Source organism: Equus asinus, chromosome 4 (genome assembly GCF_041296235.1).
Source record: "Equus asinus isolate D_3611 breed Donkey chromosome 4, EquAss-T2T_v2, whole genome shotgun sequence".
NCBI lineage: Eukaryota > Metazoa > Chordata > Mammalia > Perissodactyla > Equidae > Equus > Equus asinus.
Window position 1 is genome coordinate 35,799,080 of NC_091793.1, and position 13,711 is coordinate 35,812,790.

Sequence of the window (13,711 nt, forward strand, 5' to 3'; positions counted from 1 at the left end):
CGCCCCCCGCGTGCACAGCTCCAGGACCTCCCGGCCCTGGGGCCCTTCTTCCCGCGTCGCGGCGTCGCCACCTTCCTGGGCCGCTTCGCCCCTCTCCTCCTCCTTTCGAGTTTCTGCCCGACCCGGCAAGGAGCGGGTCCCCGGTGTCTGCCCCCGGCCCCCACCCCGGCTCTGGGCTGGAGAAGGTTGGAGTTGAACGCTGGGGCCGACCGCGCGGCGAAGTTAGAAGAGCAAGAGGGGATTGGTGGAGAACTAAGGTGGGCGTTCTCACCACTTTAAAAGTACTTTTCTCCTCGTTGGATGGGAAGGTGGCCGGCCCACTAGTGTCCCTTCCTCCTCTGTGGCTTCTGCGATTGGCTTTTGGAAGTCCTGGGCATTCAGAAAGCTTTATGGGGGAGGGGTGGGGTGAGAGTTGGTGGGAAACAGCAGATCAACCCAGGGCTGGAGGGAAGACCACCTCATGGGAGAGACGTGGTCCAGTCTTAGCCAGATGAAGGAGCTCAGCAGGGGAAGGGGCCTGCATCCCCACTACTGCAGAACCCACAGGGCTTCCTGGCAAACTCCTGCGTGCAAAGCTTCCTCTTCACAAACGGCCTTCTCATCCCCCACCCCAACTTCTCCAAACAGCAGGGAGGGCCCATCCCCAAATGCTAATGCTTCTGGGAAAACGATGAGGGAGGGGGATTTATTCCTCCAGATCAGGAGAACACTGCGCACCCCTGAGCCAGGGGAAGGCAGGATCCAAACCCTCAGGAACAAGAGCAGGATGGAATGATACACGTGGGTCTTGGGGAAGAAGTCTGGCCTTTTTCTATTCGGCTTCTACTGCTACACAAACTAAATCAAACAGCACAGAATTCAAGGCAGCCTGAATTCAATGTAGAAAAAAATATCCCTTGTTTACCAAAGGATCCTTTGAAAAGCGTACAAGGACGCTTGTGTTTTCAAACCGGGCTGTGACAGGTGAGCAGGAACGGCGGTGGGAATGCAAAGCCTTGTGCTGGGTAAACACTTCGGAGGAATGTTTCGGCGTTTCCATTGCCTGGCTGCCAATTATTCTGGCAGATCAGCACTGTCAAGGCAATACCCTTATAATTTTCTAACACTGATAGAGTGTCAGCAGCACTATAGAGACTAGAGATTAAACAGACTAAGTACCCTTATGATCAATGAATAAAAACGTTTTGTCTGGATTTCTCCTTGGTGCCTACTAGCACAGATAAGAGGAAGGGTGACTGACGTTTTAGGAGAAAAAGTAAAGGAAGGAAATTGATGAAGCCTGCTAATGCCCTTTTTACTTTAACTTATGATCTGCACACAGTGGGTTTTTTCCTTGTTTGATATGAATTCTTCAAATTGGTCTTTGATGTTTTGCCTTTGGGGAAATAATTTTAGTAAGTGTACTTACTCGTGTACCATGGGCCTTTCCTATGTTATCACTTTCAATCCACACAACCCTATGAAGTGAGTATTATGATTTTACGGTTTTTCAGAGGGAGCTACTAAGGCTCAGAGAGGGTGGGTAATTTGTCCAAGGTCAAACAGCTTGTGGGTGGCACAGCCAGGATTTGAATGCAGGCAGTCTGACACCAGGGCCTACCCGCTTAATCCCCATGCTTTACTGCCCTCTTGTGCTCTGCTTCATATGAAAGGTACAGCAATAGAAAGGTGTTCATCAAAGTGAAAACATGAGCTTTTGTCATAGGTTAAATTAGACATTTCTAATTTCTGGGCTTTAGCTTGCTCATCTGTAAAATGAGGGCTTGGACTAAAAAGATACATTAAGGACCTGTCCAGAAATAAAGTTCTAGTTTTAGAGAATTACCATGTGAATATTTTGCCCTGGGCATTGTGGGTAATCTGAACCTGGAGGTACAATGTTAGCACCTTCATTGGTTTGTACGATATCTTACCTCAGCCCCTTGTTTTACAGTGCTTACACTGCTTTCTACAACACTACTTGTGATATTGTGATTTATACGAAATACACGTATTTGGTCATTCAGATGACCAAAATATATTTCTCAGATATATTTGGTCTTCAGTCCACAGTTCCTGGCTCACAGCTCCCAAAACCCTTGGAATTTCCTGAAAGATAATAGCAGTGGAAGCATCTTCTGTTATAATATTTGGTCTCTTGTCCTCAGTTCCTGAAAACCCTTCAGGGCCATAAAGATGAAATGGGTATCTTGTTAGGTGACTTTTGGACTCCGCCCAAGAGTGGGCAGTAGTTGCCAGGAGAACTAGCGTGTGATTAGAGGATTGGAATTTTCAGCCCCACCCCTTGATTTCGGGGGAGTGGAGGGGAGCTTAAGGTTGAATCAATTGCCAATGGCCAATGAGTTAGTCAATCATGACTGTGTCATGAAGCTTCATAAAAACCCAAAAGGACAGCTTTTGGTCTTTTTGTCAGAGAGCTTCTGCATTGGGGGACCAGAACGCTCCCTCGTGCCACTGTTCCAGACTCCAAGAAGACAGAAGCTCCTTTATCCATGACCTCACCCTTGTAGCCCTTCATCCGGCTGTTGATTCATATCCTTTGCAGTAAATCGGTAATCTAGGGAGTAAAGAGGTTTTCTTGAGTTTTGTGAGCCTTTCTAGCAAAGTAATCCAACCCGAGGAGGAGTGTCATGGGAACCTCTGATTTACAGCCAGTCAGCCAGAAGTGCAGGCAACAGCCTGGGCTTGTGGTTGGCATCCTGAGTTGGGCGGGGAGGGGTCGTTGGCATCTCCAGTTTGTAGCCAGTCAGTCAGAAACGCCAGTAACAACCCGGGCTTGCGACTGGCATCTGAAGTGGAGGGCGTTCTTGTAGGACTAAGCCCTTTACCTGTGGAATCTGGTTCTCTCTCTGGGTAGATAGTGTCGGAATTGAGTTGAATTCTCCAACGCTCTGCTGGCGTCTGTCGGAGAACTGCTCGTTGGTGTGGGGAAGCCTCCACATACTTTGGAATTGGGTCCAGGAACCCTTTGCACTACCTCTCTCTCCTCCTTCTAATTAACGATCTTTGCTTTGTGAATGCAATATCTAATCCAATTAATCTTAATTTCTTACTGAGCTTGAATAAGACCCCTGGTGTGAAGGAGCCTGTTTCAGTTAAGTAATTATTAGGGTGATCTTCAAGCATTAGTTAGCGTGAATAGTTTTTAAACTCCCTTCAGAAACCAAGACAATTATTCAACTGTACCAAATAAATGACAACACATCAGATGCTAACGGAACACAGTCATACTGCTCGTTGACGGAAATCCCCATGTTTCCAATGCTATCGTTAACTAGCTTGAGGAACCAATTTAAAAGCGAAACTAGACTGAATCAGGTTTTCCTCTTTGGGGGGAGGAGGATGAGGAGGAGGGTCTTTATTTCTATCATGTATTTAAAGGATCTTCAAAGTGTTTTAATGATAAGAGTTATGTCTCTATTTCATATTATCACACCTCCATTCGCCTTCTAAACTCAGGCATTTTGTTTGTTTCCTTGAAAACCACCAAATATTTGAGAACATAGTATTTTTTTGACTTTTCTTCTTTTTTCTCAGTTGTATAACAACATCCCCACTAGTCACAAACAACAGTGATATTTAGGCCTCCTGATCTTCAGGCTGGATTCCTAGGCCTCTGACTTAAATACAGCAGGAAATTTACTACAATAGGGAGGTCAACCTAACTTCTTTAACATGGATGGGCATGTGATATAAAGTTGAGCCAAAATGAACTAGTTTACAATTTCACATGAATAGTGAAAAAGAAATGAATAATTTGGTCTACTTTTTGTAAATAAGAAATGTTTCCAGTTAGCATAACTCCGTACCAGTCTGTCATCCTCCATTTGGAAATGCATTAGTAATGAAATATTGTTTTTCTTTACCATGTTCTTAAATTAGAACCCTACAGAAGTCATCTGTTAAATACCTGCTACAGGGGACATACGTTATTGGTTGAATCAATTCATATTTCCCTGAAACAGATCAAGAATAATTTCAAGGAAGTGAAGTGGTCACCATTACATGTATTGAGCACTTTCTATGTCCCAGGCACTGTGACAAGCCAATTTACATGTATCAATCTGTTTCATCCTCACCAAACCCTATTAGATAGTTGTATTATCTCTATGGGATAGATTAGGAGACAAGATTTACCGAAATTAAACACTTTCCAAAGGTTAATGGCTACTAAGGGGTGCAGATCTAATCCAAATCTGACTCCAGAACCTGTGAAATTAACCAATGACAGGTGGATGCTAATGTGTCACAGACTCTTCTTTCTCTGGAACTTCTTCAAAGTAGGGAAAATGTGAGCCAAGAATTTTATATCTAGTAAAACTGACTTTCAAGTATTTATAATAGAATAGAACAGAGTTAACTAAGAAAGAGCTCTTGAAGAACGTGAATCCTTAGCTTAAAAAAAGGTACAAGATTTGAATTAAAAGAGTGAAGAATATCCTTGATAGATGACAGCAGAATGACCAACAACATGGAGGTGGTGACGATGGAAAGAGCGGATCTCCTGGGGAATCCTAGGGCACATAACTGAGGAGGTAAGCCTTGTGGCCAGTTAATGAGGTGCTGGGGATACTCATCAGGGTACCATTACCCATATTTCCTCCAGTTGTTTTATTGTATTATCACAGTCACTCAAAAAATATTCATTTATTTTGCTCTAGAAGGTCTGCATGGCTGCTATGCCATCTCTTTTCTTCTTGTCCTTGTCAAGGCCTTTTTGACTTCTCTGAACCACAGTCTGGGGATTGGGCACTCCACTGATCCTTTTTGGGGTTGTTTTGGTGGCCTGAAGATTCAGGAGTGGAATGGGGAAGAGCTTACCTGGAGCTGTATGTAGCCTTTGTCAGAGGAATTTGATTCTGCTCTCTCCTCTGAGATCCTGTGCCTGGGTTCACTCCCTAATGGATTTTTTAAAAGACAAAGTTCACCCACACTCCTACCCCAATACTACTTACATATTTCTATACTTCTTATTGGTCTTTGTCCACATACATATCTGTTTACAATCTGTTTACATGGCTCTCTCTTCTGCTAGACTCTGAGCTCCTTTAAAGAAGGGACTGACTTAATAATTCTTACATCTCTAAGGCCTATCACAAAATAGGTACTCGATACATGTTCAATAAATGAATGATGTTAAAATCGTATTGTAGTTTGCTATTTTTCCTCACCAAATGGTTTCTTATATTTTTACATGGCCTTAATAATAACCTTTATTGGCTGCTTAATGTGCACATCTCATTAATAAATGTGTTGTCATTTAATTATTCCCTCATGTTGCCATTTGAGTTGCTTCTATTCTTTCAAAAATCCTTGTGAGTTAATGAGTAGGGACATAACTTGATATAAAGAAAGGTTTGGAGGAGGATAATGTGAACGTGGTCAATCAAATGGTCCAGAGGTAGGGAAACCAGTTAAGAGGCTCGCCTCACTCACACCAAATGGAGCTGATGAGGTGACCAAGGCCAGGACTAGGATGGTGGTTGTGGAAATGGAAAGGGAGAAACAGTTTCTGTATCTGCTGCTAAGCTGGAAAGACGCCACAGATTTACCCCATTTAGGGCTAAATGTATGACAGACGGTGGGGACATTGTTCTGTGATGAAGAACATTATTTTAGCACCACGGACAGCTCCTGGATAGTCAGGTAGGGCCTCTGGGTGACATGGGGCCATTATTGCTGTCAGTGATGGCTCATTTTAATAAAAAGCAATATGAAGGGATAGAAGACAATACTCCAAGCTAATAATGAACAAAATAAAGCAGGTGTTGCCATACTCATATCAGACAAAGTAGACTTCAAAGCAAAACAGATAAAGAAAGACAAAGAGGGGCAGTATATAGTGATAAAAGGGACACTCCACCAAGATGACATAACACTTATAAATATATACGCACCCAACACAGCAGCACCAAAATTTGTAAAGAAACTATTAACAAAACTAAAAGGAGACATCAACAACAATACAATAATAGTAGGGGACCTCAACACCCCACTAACACCAATGGATAGATCATCCAGACAGAAAATCAACAAGGAAATTATAGAATTAAATGAAAAATTAGACCAGATGGACTTAATAGATATATATAGAACACTTCATCCAAAAAGAGCAGGTTACACATTCTTCTCAAGCGTGCATGGAACATTCTCAAGGATAGACCATATCTTGGGAAACAAAGCAAGCATCAATAAATTCAAGAGGGTTAATAAAAAGCAATAAATAATATTTATTGAGCATGTGCTCAGTGAAGGTTTTACATGCATTAACTTAGTTAATTCTCATAAGGAAACAGGCACAGAAAGTTTATGTAATGTCCCCCAAAGTCACACAGATAGCAAGTGGCAGAGCTAATTTCTGAACCCAGGTACTCTGGCTCCCAAACCCATTATGCCATACTGTAAAAGACAATTACAGTTAAGTATGATAAATTCTATGACAGAAAGGCCCAAAAGAATGATATCTGAGGTGCACATGTTGGACAAGGAAGGGAGGATTATTCTGGGAAACCTCCCCAGGAAAGAGAACACTAGAACTAAGTTTTAGATGGGATTTAACTAGAGCAGATGACCAATAGGCTACCTGAAACCCTGTGTTCAGAAAGGTTCCGAGGCCAGATCCAGGGTCAGCAAAAAACCTCCTGTGATCAGTTAGCAAATAAGGTAGAGAATGATAGGAGACCTGAGACTAGGGAAGTAGGTGGGCCAAATAATGAAGCGTTTTGGATGTAAGTTATGAAGTTTAGACATTTTCCCTAAAAGCAATGAGAAGCTACTGAAGAGTTTTAAGCAAGATATTTTAAGCAGGATAAAATTTGTATTTTAGAAAAACCATCCTAAGATTTCAGGGCAAAGATAGTAGAGTAAAACATGATCACAGATTCTCCTTTTCCTAATACCTAACCTAATGGACAAAAACTAGCGCAGAGAGAAGGCAACAAGCTCATCCTACTAAGGTGGGAAGTTGGGCGAGGAGACTTCATCCACACTGTATAACAGTGACCAAAAGATCTGGTTGGAGCCACCCCTGTTAAACAAGAATGAGATGAAAAATCTGCATGATGACCATGCAACGGTGGTACAGACAAAAAAAGGAGGGCTGAGGAGGAAGGAAGATAATGGGTGAACTATGAAGAAACCAATCTGGAAGAAAACATAACCCCAAGATACAGGAGATCCCCAGGGAGTGCCTTGCACTATAAAGACTTTAATAAGAATATGAACCTGAGAAAATAAGACCGCAAAGTTGAAATAATAAAATGACAGAAGGAGAGTAAAAAGGAGACTTCAGGGCTAAGGAAATGAATCAAGAACTGAAACAACACCATTATATATCCAAAACATAAATTAGAAATGCCAAATAACAGGAAAGACACAATTGAAAATTGAATTAATGGCATAGATAAAAGGCTTGAAATAATTATGGCAAATACAAAGAGAAAGCGCAGAGGGAGTAAAGCAATTAGAGAGAAGATAATAAATGAATCAAGAGATAATCAGACATAAAGATAATTGGTGTCCCTAATTGATGTAGGGAATCCAATAAATGCAACAAAATATGCATTCAGAAACACAATACAGGAACATTTTCCTAAAATGAGGGAAGGACAGAATCTGCAGAGGAAATGTTCTACTGTATACCAGGAAAAAAACTACTTTGAGCTAACATCAAGATATAGCCAGGTTAAGTTACTAATTTTTAAGGGAAAATAATTATTTAGACATCTGGGCAGAAAAGACAATCATCCACAGAGGTGGAGGTGGGTAAGGGTGGAAGCAAGCTAGATACAAACATTTCCAAACCACCTCAATGTCAGAAGACAATGAAGCAATGTCTACAGAGTTTGGAGAGAAAAAAGTGTGACCTGGGAATATGACACCTAGCCACAGGTAGATGTCTCAAGCATGAAAGAACTGAGAGAGTAAAACCCCCATGAATCTTTCTTAATAAAATCCAACCAATCAGGACCAGGAGATGAATTTAAAAAAAAAAAAAAAGAATTCGGGAACAGAAGACACCAAGGTAACAGGTAAAAGTACTGAAGATAGGCAGGTAAGCTGCGTAAATACGGAACTAAGACCAAACAACTGATGGAATTCTAGCTGTGGAACAAAATGTAAATGTTATGAATCCTCACAAAGTAAACATAGTAGAAAGATTTTAAAAACCAGGAGGTGAGAGAAGGAGGAAGTAAAATACTAATTATCTCATCTTTCACCATCAGGGAACCAATTGTGAGCATCTGAAACTGAAATTAGTCGAGATATATCACAACTTTAACCTCTCAATGATTTCCTAATTTTTTTTCTTAACTTCAGGAATGTCTTGTAAAACATTTCTCTTACGGTGGAAAAATACAGTTATCTGAAACTGAATTATTTGCATTTATTGCAGTTTTTTCTTCTGTAAAAGTGAAACTTAAATTTGATATTTCAATTAAAATAACTTTGGGAAATAATCATAAAATTCTCCCTCTCACCTACCTTTATATATTTAGAGAGACTTCTTGAATTATATTAGCGCTCATTGTTTTGGGGTGGTGAGATTTTTTCCAGTTTTATTGAGATATAATTGACATATAACATTGTATTACCTTAGAGTATACAACATATTGATTTGATATACGTATATTGCGAAATGATTGTCACAAGAACTTTAGTTAACATCCATCACCTCACATAGTTACAATGGCAGGATTTCTTTTTTGGGTGGTAAGGTTTTGAGGAATGTGCTACTTTTCTTTGTACTTTTCTGAAATGCCTGAAATTTTTGGTAAAGAACGGATGTTTTTTTAGTTGAGGTCATAATAGTTTATAACATTGAGAAATTTCAGTTGTACCTTGTTATTTATCAGTCACCATATAAATGTGCCCCTTCACCCCTTGTGCCCACCCCCCAACCCCATTTCCCCTCTAGTAACCACTAAACTGTTCTCTTTGTCCTTGTGTTAGTTTATCTTCCACATAGGAGTGAAATCATACAGTGTTTGTCTTTCTCTGTCTGGCTTATTTCGCTTAACATAATACCCTTAAGGTCCATCCATGTTGTTGCGAATGGGGTGATTTTGTCTTTTTTATGGCTGAGTAGTATTCCATTGTGTATATATATACTGCATCTTCTTTATCCAGTCATCAGTCAGTGGGCACTTGGGTTGCTGTTGTGAATAATGCTGCAGTGAACATAGGGGTGCATAAGTCACTTTGAATTGTTGATTTAAAGTTCTTTGGATAAATACCCAGTAGTGAGATAGCTAGGTTATATGATATTTCTATTTTAAAATTTTTGAGAAATCTCCATACTGTTTTCCACAGTGGCTGCACCAGTTTGCATTCCCACCAGCAGTGAATGAGGGTTCCCTTTTCTCCACATCCTCTCCAGCATTTGTTATTTTTTTGTCTTGGTGATTATAGCCGTTCTAAAGGGTGTAAGGTGATATCTTAGTGTAGTTTTGATTTGCATTTCTCTGATGATTAATGATGTTGAACATCATTTCATGTGCCTAGTGGTCATCTGTGTATCTTCTTTGGGAAAATGTCTGTTCACATCCTCTGCCCATTTTTTGATCAGGTTGTTGTTTTTTGCTGTTGAGTTGTGTGAGTTCTTTATATATTTTGGAGATTAACCTCTTGTCAGATATATGATTTGCAAATATTCTCTCTCAGTTGGTGGGTTGTCTTTTTGTTTAGGAACAGATATTTTTATTTAAAAATAATTACTTTTTTATCATAAATGAATATGGCTGCTCTAGATGATTTGACATGGAAAAATATCTATGATATATTGCTGAGTAAAAAGACTGGTTTCAAAATTGCATCTGCAGAATAATCCCAGTTAGATAAAACCTACATATCATACATGCTTAAATGCTTTAAAAATTCTAGAAAGGGGGCCAGCCCCATGGCATGGTGGTTGAGTTTGGTGCTCTCCACTTCGGCGGACTGGATTCCTGGGTTCAGATCCCCAGTGTGGACCTACACTACTTGTCAGGCATGCTGTGGTGGTGACCTACGTGCAAAATGGAGGAAAATTGACATAGATGTTGGCTCAGGGCTAATCTTCCTAAAAAAAAAAAAAAGGCAAAAAAAGAGGAAGACTGGCAACAGATGTTAGCTCAGGGCAAAACTTCCTCAGTAAAATTTTTTTAAAAGTCTAGAAAGACAAACACCAAAATGTTAACAGTGTTAATCTCTGAGGTCAGGGTAGAGAATTAAGGGGAAAGTTTACAATTTTTCAGTATCATTTTTAAACTTTTTATTTGAAAATAAAACACAGATACAAACTCAAACAAAAAACAAATGCATAGCTTTTTAAGGTGAACATTCTTGCAACCACCACCCAAGTCAACAAATACGACTTTGCCAGATAAGGCAGAAACCCCTCATATCCCATCCCCTCTCCTCCCTGCAAAAGTAAGTACTAGCTTGACTTTTTAATTCCTAGTTTCTGTACATTTCTTTATAGTTTTATCACTCAGGTGTGGAAGCATTTCTAGATGTCGTGCCCATTTAAAAATAATCTGATGTGTTGCTGAAGTTGCAGGTTCCCTCTCCCTTCCTTTCTTTTCCCATATCTGTTGAAGAACTCGTGGGGCATTTGTCTTGTCGAGTCTCCCACAGTCTCGATTTTGCAGCTTGTACAGTTGTGGTCACTTCAATTTGTTCCTCTGTCCTCTGTGTTTCCTACAAAATGGCAGCTGCATTCAGATTCTCTTTGGTGGTGTTGCATTTTTATCAAGAGGCGTGTCATGTCTGGCAGTATCTCTTTTGGTGCTGTTAGCAGCTATTAATCAGTACCTCAATCCATTGACCTTTTTTTTCCGGAGGAAGATTTGCCCTGAGCTAACATCTGTACCAATCTTCTTCTATTTTGTATGTGGGTCACCGCAACAGCATGGCCAGCAATGAGTGGTGTAGGTCATGCCTGGGAACCAAACCCAGGCCACCGAAGTGGAACACACCAAACTCAACCACTAGGCCACAGCACCAGCCCCTCAATCCACTGACTTTTTAAGGATTGCAAAATAAAGATTTCTACATACCTCAATAAAAAAAAATAACAATAATATAAAATTTCTAGTTGTATATTTATTTTTTTTCCATTAATTGAAATGCTTTTATAAAGAAATAATTGCTCCCTATTGGTTACCCAGTGTTACAGTTTACACAGAAAAGGCAAGATAAATGCCTGGTTCTATTTCTTTCTTTACCTGTTTTCAAGACAATGAATTGGTTTCCTATCATCTTCCCAAAGCGATCATTTATATTTTTAAATATTTGTATCAATTCATGGATTTAAACATATTTGATGGATTTTAATCAATTGCAATTATTATGCTTTCTGAAGGCTCAAACTGTCTCATCTTTGGTCAGTGAAAGACTCTTCAATTCAGCTTCTGAGGTTTTTCTGCCATGTCCCTAAAAATTTTTGATACTTTCCTTACTATCGGGTATGAAAAATGTTCTAGACTCATCTTGTATATTTTCTGTGCCAGATAGGAACCCGCTATTTCTCCAAGAATCATCCATAAGGCATCTAAGAAGCCTTAATTTCATCTAGTGGTAAATGGCATCTCAAGTCCATGATATTGGTACTAGAGATGCTCCATATGGTTCCCTTGGTCAAAAGCTTTAGGCCTCTTTAGGACACAGAGCTAAGACTACAAGACTTAAGTCTCTTTTAATCTACAGTCTATACACATATTATAGTGTGTATAGTCTTGGATGATATAGAAATACTAATACTTCCAATTTAAATTTGTGTGGTTTTACTGAGCCTTTTTTGTGTTATATCCGTACCTTCTTTCTTCCAAATCAGGATCCTGGCTCTTGTGAACACAGACGATGATAGAATTAGAACATCCTATAATTAATAATTTACATTTTCGTACAACTGTCTCAGAATGGCAGTACTGATACTACTAAATATTATTACAGAAAACGTTAAAGAACATTTTTGAATTTACTCTCTCTGGTCCCTCATTTTTAAATAGTGCTATGTCTACATTATCTGATCATATAGCCATTACATATCATACTCTCTTGCTTTTAACACCCATCTTGTCTTAATTAAAAAAACAACTGGGGGCTGGCCCCGTGGCCGAGTGGTTAAGTTTGCGCACTCTGCTGCAGGCAGCCCAGTGTTCCGTTGGTTCGAATCCTGGGCGCGGACATGGCACTGCTCATCAAACCACGCTGAGGCAGCGTCCCACATGCCACAACTAGAAGAACCCACAACGAAGAATACACAACTATATACCAGGGGGCTTTGGGGAGAAAAAGGAAAAAAATAAAATCTTAAAAAAATAAAATAAAATAAAAAATAAAAATAAATCTAAAAAAATAATAAAAAAACAACTGTGCGTTTAATTCTCACCATCATGCTCTTGTCTGAGGCTTGTTCTCAAGTAGAATCCTCTGAAAGGTTCATGGGAACAATATTCCCTGAGTGCTTGAATACTGATAACAGTTTGTCTATTGATAACATTTGTCAGCTAAAATACTTAAATACTTGAAAGTCAGTTTTACTGTATATAAAATTCTTGGTTCACATTTTCTTTCCTTGAGTATCTTAAATTAGTTAAATATGTTATTCTAGTTTTTCCTGGGATAAATCATTGCTCTCAAAAAGTCTGATACTAATATAATTTTCTTTCTCTTGCTGTTTTACTTAAATGATCAAAGGAATGTTTTTCTTTTTCTTTAAACGACAGTAATTTTTCCAGAATATGTGTAAGTATGGGTAGTTTTGGTATCACATTTCAAGTGTGCATGTGTTCTTTTCATGTGTAGTTTCAAATATTTTTTTTAACTTTGGGAAAATTGTCTTAAATTGTAATCTTAGTGTGTGTTCTGTTTTCTTCCTTTAGTTTTTGTCTTCAGGGATTCCTATTGTCTGTATGTTGGATCTTTTTTTCCTTTCCTCAATATTTGTCACTTTCTCTTGAAATTTTCTTTTCTTAATTATTTGTTTTTACACTTAAAAAATTCCTTTTCACATTCTGCTTTTCTTAAGGGCTTATCTATTGTATTTATTTGTTTTTAGTTTGGTCTTTATTTCTTTTATTCCCAATTCTTTCCTGAGTTCTATCATTCATTTAAAATTTTTTTCTAATTTGATCTTTTACTTTTTCATATCTTTTATCGTGTTCTTAATATCTTTTAACTGGCTTTTAAATAGAAGGTTATAGTCTTGCTTCTGTGGGCGTGTCTTTCTGGTGTGATTTCATTGTCTGAACAGATGTTGTTCTGTTCCACATATTTTTTTCCCTAAAATAGCTTTGTGTGGGATTTGATCTTGATAGTTTTTATTGCTTATTTTTATGGAAAATCAGTTTTCCTGAAATTTTAAGAGGAAGTGTGGCCCAAGGTAGTTTTTTTTTAACTTAACAGAGCTCCCTGATATTTTTATGGGAGCTAAAAAATACAGCACGTTATTTTCTTTTTCTTTTTTTTTTTTTAGGAAGATTAGCCCTGAGCTAACATCTGCTGCCAATCTTCCACTTTTTGCTTGAGGAAGACTGGCCCTGAGCTAACATCCATGCCCATCTTCCTCTACTTTATATGTGGGATGCCTGCCACAGCATGGCTTGACACGTGGTGCCATCTCTCCACCAGGGATTGGGCCAGGGAACCCTAGGCAGCTGAAGCAGAACGTGCACACTTAACTGCTGCGCCACCTGGCCGGACCCCAGCACCTTATTTTCTGAGATTT

At 39.3% G+C, this 13,711-nt stretch overlaps 2 long non-coding RNA genes across 3 annotated transcripts in view; both read left to right on the plus strand.

Moving 5' to 3' along the window:
* The window catches only part of LOC139045052 (uncharacterized), a 70,541-nt gene that overhangs the window by 5,419 nt on the left and 51,411 nt on the right, over positions 1–13,711 (plus strand). The window lies entirely within an intron of this gene.
* Positions 89–13,711, plus strand: part of LOC139045053 (uncharacterized) — a 31,017-nt gene continuing 17,394 nt past the window's right edge. Inside the window, exons 1-2 of the long non-coding RNA XR_011502641.1 lie at positions 89–257; positions 2,414–4,535. This is a non-coding gene — a long non-coding RNA (uncharacterized lncRNA). The remainder of the gene's footprint in view (positions 258–2,413; positions 4,536–13,711) is intronic.